This window comes from Cupressus sempervirens, chromosome 9, assembly GCF_028749045.1.
Source record: "Cupressus sempervirens isolate cs-2001-9-10 chromosome 9, ASM2874904v1, whole genome shotgun sequence".
Lineage (NCBI taxonomy): Eukaryota > Viridiplantae > Streptophyta > Pinopsida > Cupressales > Cupressaceae > Cupressus > Cupressus sempervirens.
In genome coordinates this window covers 147,357,158-147,366,242 of record NC_143126.1, presented here as the reverse complement: position 1 = coordinate 147,366,242, position 9,085 = coordinate 147,357,158, and the positions used below count along the sequence as shown (strand labels likewise).

At 32.7% G+C, this 9,085-nt stretch overlaps 1 long non-coding RNA gene across 1 annotated transcript; it reads right to left on the bottom strand.

The window, feature by feature from the left end:
• Positions 1-5,304: 5,304 nt before the first annotated feature.
• LOC149537944 (uncharacterized) lies at positions 5,305-8,462 on the bottom strand. Its single transcript, XR_016356507.1, has 4 exons — positions 8,185-8,462; positions 7,988-8,079; positions 6,179-6,316; positions 5,305-5,863 (listed from the first exon to the last, which is right to left on the bottom strand). It is a non-coding gene; the product is annotated as an uncharacterized LOC149537944 (long non-coding RNA).
• Positions 8,463-9,085: the final 623 nt, after the last annotated feature.

The following is a 9,085-nucleotide window of genomic DNA, read 5'->3' as shown; positions in this document are numbered from 1 at the left end:
TACCTTGCAAAATTTGATGAAATGATGTCTAATAGCTGTTCAAATATCCTATAAATGCTTCAGATGAAATTTCCAGATCACCTTTAGCTCTTCTTTCTCTCTCTCTTGATTTTGAATGATGCTAAATGAGTAGAAATTAAACAAATACACCTTTGAAATACTGCAATTAATGCTAAGTGCTTACACAATTGTAAGCTTAGCATCAACTAATTTTTGGCTCACTTAGCATCCACTATCATTTCTATTCATTCAGCAACCATTACAAGTTCAGCTACAACTAACTAGTCTATTAGCTTGACATCCTCTAGCATTTCACTCAACAATCATAGGAACCTTTTCATGCTCGGCTATAACATGAAAAATTTAAAGATTTTTCTTTGATTTCTAATAACACGTTGCATTTTTATTCATGCTTATGTAATCTTTAAAACTAAATCCTTTGGAACTGATGTATGATATAACTTTTTAATATCAGTTCCACATACCTCTTGGTTGCTTAGTTTGATGAGGTTTGATCACTTGACCCATTGGGTGAAGTGTCCCCTTCTCCACTTGATGTGCTGCAATCCTCTTTTCTCTTTCATGTCTTGTTCATTTCATTTCTAACATTTTCAATATCTACCTTGCCTTTTCCTTTATTGAACTCACAACTTGGTGCCTTTTACCTTGTTGAATAGTATCGACTGATGTGACCAATCTTCAAATAGCTAAAGCATGTGGTTTGACTCAACCACCTTTTGTACTCACTTTTGAAGTGTGTTCTAACACAATTCTTAGGAACATGTCCATACTCTTGACAATAGTGACTCTTGCCATGTTTTCAATCCAATTTCAAAGATACTAAATAAATGATGTAGATTTTGTGCTCAATGTATCTCTACATAGATATGTGGTGTCTTTCAGTCATTGTCAACCACAACATTTGATGACTTTGAATTTATATTTCAAGTTCAAACTACAAGTAGTATAACTTTTAATTGTATCAACTAACCCATCTCATTTATCCACATGTTAACTTTGGGTCCTACCATATCTTCTATTTTCTAATACATTGGCCATTCTAATTTATCTCTATCATTGATCAAATGTGGAGTAAAACCTTTATATACAACCCTCCATAATTTAACACTATGATCTAGAGATGACATTATTATCTTGATCACATAACCTAACACTCTCCAAGAAGATAAGTATCAAGCAAGTAGGTCATCATTAAGGAAGATAATCGGTATCAAGACCTAGAAAAAGGTCCCAAAAAGTGGCAATGTCAAAAAAAATGCCTTTTTTCACCCATTCCAAATGTCACATTTTTTCTAATTTCAGTTATATTTTCCTTATTTGTAATTTACTATTCATTACTGTCTCTTAACTTTCTTAATCATAGAAATCCGTTGACTTTTTTTTTTCAACATTGATACAACACCTCAACTCAACACATATAGAATAATAAGAAAACCAGCTTAATATTACAGTATGAATAAAACTATACGACCATTTTTATATTTAAATACGAAAAACTTCATATGGATTAAATTTCATGAACTATCCATCCATTTTTCTTAAGATTATTGTTTTCTCCACACCACGTCATCTTATATCTTAATTCATAACTTTCCATTTTCACATAACTTTTAATGACGGTTTCTCAAAAGAAACATTCAATTAGAAGAAGAGTGGATATACATGTGTTATCTTAATTATTTATTATAAAGGAATAAAGAAAATAGAATTCACATCTCATCAATAAACATATCATGTATTATTAGTTGTCTGTGTATTTCTAATAGTAAGAATTTTTTAATGGTCTTAGAATTTCTTTGCATGAGTATTGAAGATTTTCAAGGCACGGTTATTAGAACATCTTTATTAGGTGATGAACAACACTATAAAATGACCATTTTTGAATTCTTACTCATATTTCCAGGGAATTGAATAGTGTTGCTGATTGTTTGGTGAAGTGGGCTTCTAACCATATGTGTAATTGGAATATTGTTGATAAGACAACTTTCAATGAGCTTGTCCCATCAACTTGATCACTTGGTTGACCTTGACAAGACTATCTAATGCCCTTTCTCTGTTTGTTCTTGTTTCTCTTTCAACTTGAACAAATTTTCACCCCTCCTTCATTTCAAATGTGATAGAGCTTACTACTAAGAACACATAACAATAGTTATGTAGATATTAAAAAAAATAAAAATTAAATCTAAAATACCATTTAGAATCTTCCACCAACATAAGTACAATCACTATTGATAGATTTCCAAAACATTTTTTATTTTTATGATGCAGAATAGAGTAAATTAAACATATTGGTGTAGCACCTCAACTGAGCATAGATACGGTAATGTTTTCTTGTAGAAATACATAGAACCAAAACCTTGTACACATGGTATGGCAATACGAACGAAATTATATAGTCATTGATATACATTTTAACTATTGTGGCAGAGTAATAAAGAAACAGTTCTAAACTCTACAAACACAGATTAACTTACCTCCTGAATTTCAAGGAATCAGTTTACTTCAAACATGAAATGTGAGAAACATTTTAATTCCAAACCTTAAACATGCTTCATTGCTGAATCAAAAGTGTTAAAAAAGTTAAAGTTGATTTATTTATTTTTAATTTACTTTTTAAGGAAAAAAGAGTGATGACAGTGATCGTTAATGTTGGATCCTCTATAAATGTCATATATGTGTATCCGTCTTTCAACAATTTGTCTCAGGCAAAACTTAAAAGCATATTCCACAGCGTGGGCTGAATGCACCATACCGGTCACCATTTCTGAAACTGCTTGGCCACCGACACCAAATGAGATGTAATCTATTTTCTATTATGAACCATCTCTATACGCTACATTAACAACTGCAAGAGAAGAAACACGGAAAATATACAAAGCGCGGGAAATATTATTTTCTATGAAATGACGAAGAAACTTGGAAAATTACTCACGGCAGGCTCCTGTCAATTCAATGTCATTTGAATGTGAGTTGCGTGCATTTCACGGTCAAAGCTTGTCGGTGGAGCAGACTACTTCCAAAATAGACTTACAGTACGCACAATTTCTTTTTAACGTTTTCTCTGCGAATATATCCCGTGGCGTCGTACACAATTTCCGTACGGAGGAGAAAACTTTGGAAGACTTCATTTTTAATTATTCTCGCGAAGGGGAGAAAATTATGGAAAGAGTTCAGTTTTAGCCAATAAAGTTGTCGGTCATGAAGTCTTTAGCGTGATTGACCGGCAACCGCGGAAGCATCTCCACAGCTGACAAAATGGTCGTGTTTTAACTTTTATTTTTATTTATTATTTAGTTTAAAATTAGAACGCCATTCTTTTAAATTTCCTCATGATGTACCATAGTTATCCAGCCCCACCGTTTGACATTTCCTCATGATGTACGCTCATGCTATGTATGTGCATTGCATGCCCATGCTATTCAGATGTATTCATGTATGAGTTTTTGAATATTTTTTCAACACCTAACAATTTTATTTTATATACTTTAAACTTGTAAGACTCCAATTTTTAAAGAAGAAAAATATTTGATGAGAATTTTTTTATTTACAATTTAAAAATAATTTATCTTTATTTTTGTTTTTGCTTTAGTAAAATAATAAATTAATATATTAAAAGAATTTATTTCTTAATACTATTTTATGGAAAGAGTTTAGTTTTAGCCAATAAGAAAATCGATATTGAAAATAATCACTAGAATTAAAACTGTCGGATGCCTGAAAATAAAGTTGTCAATCATGAAGTCTTTAGCGTAATTGACCGGCAACCGCGGAAGCATCTACACAATCGACAAAATAGTCATGTTTTAACTTTTGTTTTTATTAATTATTTAGTGTAATATTAGACTGCTATTGTTTTACAATTTTTAAATGATTAATTAATTTCCACATGTAGTCATCATTTTGGACCATAGTTAACCAGCCCTAGTGTTCGACATTGCCTCATGATGTATGCTCATGCCATGTATGCGCATTGCATGCCCATGCTATTTAGAGGTATTCATGTATGAGTTTTTGAATATTTTTTCAACACCTAACAATTTTATTTTATATACTTTAAACATGTAAGACTTCCATTTTTAAAGAAGAAAACTATTGGATGAGAATTTTTTTATTTACAATTTAAAAACTAGCGCTTGTACCTCGACAGGGTCCAAGGGTACAACCGATAGGCGTTGCTATTGTAATGTGGAGTGGAGGTGACAACAGAGCATTAGTTTAAGTCGTGAAGAGTTTGATACAGAGGGCAAACCAATTTTTGAATTTCATCGAACCTGGATGGTCAGATCTGATTTTGTATTTGAATGAATTAAGGAAAACATTTTGATCTTGTATTTGAATGAATTGAGGACAACATTTTGGCCACTTTTGATAGTAAGTCATAAGGCTGTATGGGTGGTTGTGTTGAGCCTATGTGGGTGACCATTCTATCTATGTAAGCCTCTAATTATGATTTATGTAAGAACTAGATAGGTCATTTAACATATGTTGCTGAAATCTGTCTACCTATTTGAAACCTTGGCAACAAAGGCATTTTTGTGCATAAGTTGTAATGAGTGGAGGTGACAATAGAGCATTAGTTTAAGTCATGAAGAGTTTGGGCAAACCAATTTTTGAATTTCATCAAACCCAGATGTTCAAATCTGATCTTGTATTTGAATGAATGAAGGACGACATTTTGGCCACTTTTGATAGTAAGTCATAAGGTTGTATGGGTGATTGTGTTGAGCTCATATGGGTGACCATTCTATCTATGTAAGCCTCTAATTATGATTTATATAAGAACCAGATAGGTCATTTAAGATACGTTATTGAAATCTATCCACCTATTTGAAACCTTGGCAAAAAAGGCATTTTTGTGCATAAGCTATAATTCATTTTGTTATTTTGAAAACTACAATTACATTTCTATATGCAAGCTAAAGTATTACAAGAATTTTAAAAATTGTATGGTCCACAACACTTATCTTCACAACTCATCACTACCTGAACATTAATCTACAGGTGCGTGATGGTTCTCTGCAAGGCAAGAAAATATATGAGACAACATGGCATTGATACCATATCATGTCACCTAAAACTTAAACTGAAAACTTTCCATACTGCTTCCATAGGACCTACTCATCTTTAATTTAAATGTACATTGTACATTAACAATGAAGCACCAAACAACAATAGTAATTCTTAAGTTATTTCACTTACCTATATTTCGCATGCTCTATCACACAGATCTTCCAACCCATGCCTAAAATAAAATTAAAATAACCTGAAATTATGTACCAGTCATTAGCTAAGAAATCATGCTTTTATATTGCAGAATAAAAGAGGAACAAAACTTATTCAAAGAAAAGTTGGGTGCAGGTAGTCCTTTATAGGATTGAGTAGTTTCTATAGGTAAATTAACGACCGGTCAACAAGATGGAGGAAATGTGCACGATTTTCAGAGTTTATAACAAAAGATCAGAAGTCAGCCAGTTGAAACCAACACACTTGCATATGAAAGTATAAAACTGAAACAACATCTTCAAAAAAGTGATGGTTTCTCTTGCAAGATGTCAGTATATATAAACGAAAAGTCTAGCTACAGTTGGGAAATTATGGCTTCCAAAAAAGTGTGATGGTGAGCTGCCTGCCATGGGAGAATTATGATCTACACTGCCTTGATCAGTTTCATTACCTCAAAATACTCTGCTTCTTTCCTTTTTTCATCAACAAGTTCATCCAAAACCACCAATGAGCCTTTTAGTTGTGATGAACAATAATAGTTATTCAAAACTCAAGTCAGAATATGTTTCCCATATTGCTTCGGTCCATTTTAGTCATAAACATATTTTTGTGGCAGCACCTGAAAATGTAGCAAACACATCAGGGTATCAGATTCTTGACATTTTTGTGGTGGCACCTGAGAATGCAGCAAACACATTAGGGTACACACCATCTTACTGAAAGAGTTGGAAATATTGAAACTAATTAAGGAAATGACACTTGAAAGTATTGGAATCAAGCGAAAAAGTGGTGTTGGAAATATTGAAACTAATTATGGAAATGACACTTGAAAGTATTGGAATCAAGGGAAAAAATGGAGATTAACCGATGGGATAGATTCTCATATTTAGTACTACAGCTCACACACTTTGTTCATAAGTTCAAGGCATGTTACCTTGGTCGGCTATGTAGGCAGGGATCATGAAAGTGGGCATTACTCCGGGAATAACTGTAAACTTGTTATCGCTTTTACTTTCTGCCTGCCAACATGTTCAGTTTTCTTTCAGTGATGAAAAGATTCTTCTCGTGGCCCCTAAAAGTATAGAACAAAGAAAGGCATCAGTAATGATCTATAGCAGTAGTCCTATAAGAGCTTTGGCGTTGCAAAGTAACATTTGTTAGCAAGGCAAGCAATAAATTTACTTTTGATTATCTTGAAGAATAAATTTTCAATGATCTCAAAAAATATATATTCTATTATGTGTGTTAGTTTTAACCAAGTTTTGGATAAATGAATTCAAAAATGGTAGCAAACCAAAGAACATTCAAAATTAACCTTCATTCATGATCATCTTGTTTCATGATTACCTTTTAGACGAAAAAATTGATTCATTAGCACCAATGATCTACCTTAAAAGTAAGCAGTGAACATAAGCTTTATGTCAGGCCTTCATTCAAGAGCAACTTCCGAGTTATAAAGTCGCCCACTAACAAACATTACTTACTAAAACAAATGTTTTTAGATTATAACAAATCAATCCTTTTCAATGATCACTATTATTTTCATAAATTAAAATGTTCAATATTACTGGCAGATACCATTCTTCTAAGCAAGAAGAAACGTAATAGACAAATGGAAGATTGACCCAAAATATTTTGAAGTATGGTGATTTATCTTTATATGAAAATTAATTCTAGTGCACAGAGAATTGAGCATCTTGGAAAAACTGAATAGTTTTTTGGAAGAGGTAATAGCTGAGTTCTATTACTATTGTAATAACAACTATACACATTAGGAAGGTAATAGAAACCTTCACATCATTCACTGCAAATTTCTACTTAGAAAAATACATCAATCAACTTGCATGGAGTCATTTGTTGACTCTACTAATCATCATGTAGATTTAATAGATTTCTGAGCACATTGCCTCACTCTCCTATAATCACAAATTTAGGATGTAATATATAAAAACTAAAAACTCATCATCAGTCTGAAAACAAGCATTAACAGTCAGGCCAAATGAGTGATATTTAGTAAAATAAAACAATCATCTTCCAAGATAAGTACCTGTTGTAAGCTTGCATATCAATCTGATACAATTGAGCAACTTCTAGATTAGTGGGACTTGTAGGGTTTGGATCCATAAGCAGAGACTATAAAATAGAATAGATCACAAACATTAAGGAAACTCTATCGAAAATGGTAGCAACAAGATATTCTTAAAATAAATCTCAAGATCTCACTTGAATAGATGTCAATATTGTACAAACGTTATGGCAAGGAGACTAGGCATCCTGAATGATGTCCATTAAAAGTGTTCCATCATGATATATTGGATGGATATGAAAGCAATTTTATAAGTTAGTGAAGTTTACTCCTGCTATATTTTTTTGATTGAGAATTAGAAGCATAGAATTCACTTCAACATAGCCTACATCTTGTTAATTAAGCATATTTATATATAGTTTTACTATTACATATGTTGCATGATCCATAACATCAGACTACAGATGATATTTGATCTAACTACTATTGGAATTTAAATAACTAATGTTCTTTCTGGATGAGATTAAAATAAAAATATTAAGGACAGGGAAAACCCTACGAGATTTCAGCCAATTGCAAACTCTTTCAACTATATTTACCACAAAAATCACTCCATCCTAATCAAATTAATAGATCCACAACACTTGTTGCAGAGATTTAAGTTTCCAAAGAAATATTATATTGACCGTATAAATCCGAAACAACAACAATACTTACCATTGGGATGAAACACATCTGATGTAAATCTCACACAAGGAGGCTTCTCTGGATAGTTTTCCCCAAAAATCAATCGCAGGCCAAAAATTCCACTTGAGCCCAATACACAAAATCAGATCCAAGTGAAAAAAGAAAAAACCATTGATGAACAAAACCATTAAAAAATAAAATAATTTTCGAACAAAAACCAGCTTCACCTTCCCATGGAGTCTCATCAAAACCCAAGATGGTAGTGCTCCACACGAACAAATTTTCATTAGCGTGAGGACTTGCACTACAACCCTATATGACAAAACAGTGACTCCCTCACACAAACTTAGACTACTGGCATGCATGAGACAAGAAATGATATGTTTTTGAAAGAATACCCAAAATATTTACACAAACAAAAACCCCAAAGCGAAAAAATGAAAACAATTGAGCATAAAAAAGGGGCATAATATGATAAATCCAAAGCACAAACCCTCATTTTCAGGATCTACAAGATCTTCTAAAAATCACACTCAATCCCTAGCAAACATACGACCCCTTACCATAGCAACAACATTCACTAAATTTATAGTAGGCCCTAGCCGTGCATACAAAATATCTGCAGAGGTGATGACTCAGTGTATAAGCTCACACAATCTAGCATCTATCCTAACCGTAGACCCGTGGCCTTCATCCATGTACAAATCGAATGTTTATGCCATATCTGTAGAGCTGGTGATTCCCTAACAGCAGACTTGTGGCCTCCATCCGTTTGCAATTTGAAGGTCTGTGGTGACACCTGTGGACCCTCCATCCTTGTTGCAAATAGCTATCTGTCAACATAGCTACAACCACAACTCCAACATGGACATCCTGGTGGTGGTAGGAAAACTCAAAGAGCAAGCAGCGATGCAAGTAGTAGTGTGAGGAATTCCCGGTGGGCTATCGCTCAACTGAAAGCCTATCGGCTAATAACTTATCTTTATTTTTCATTTTAGAAAAAAAAAAATTGATATATTAAAAGAATTTATTTATTAATACTATTTTATGTTAATTTTTTAGCATATTATTTATTATATGAAGAAATTAATAAAGTTTTAGTTTAATTTTTAAAATAGACAATGTTGA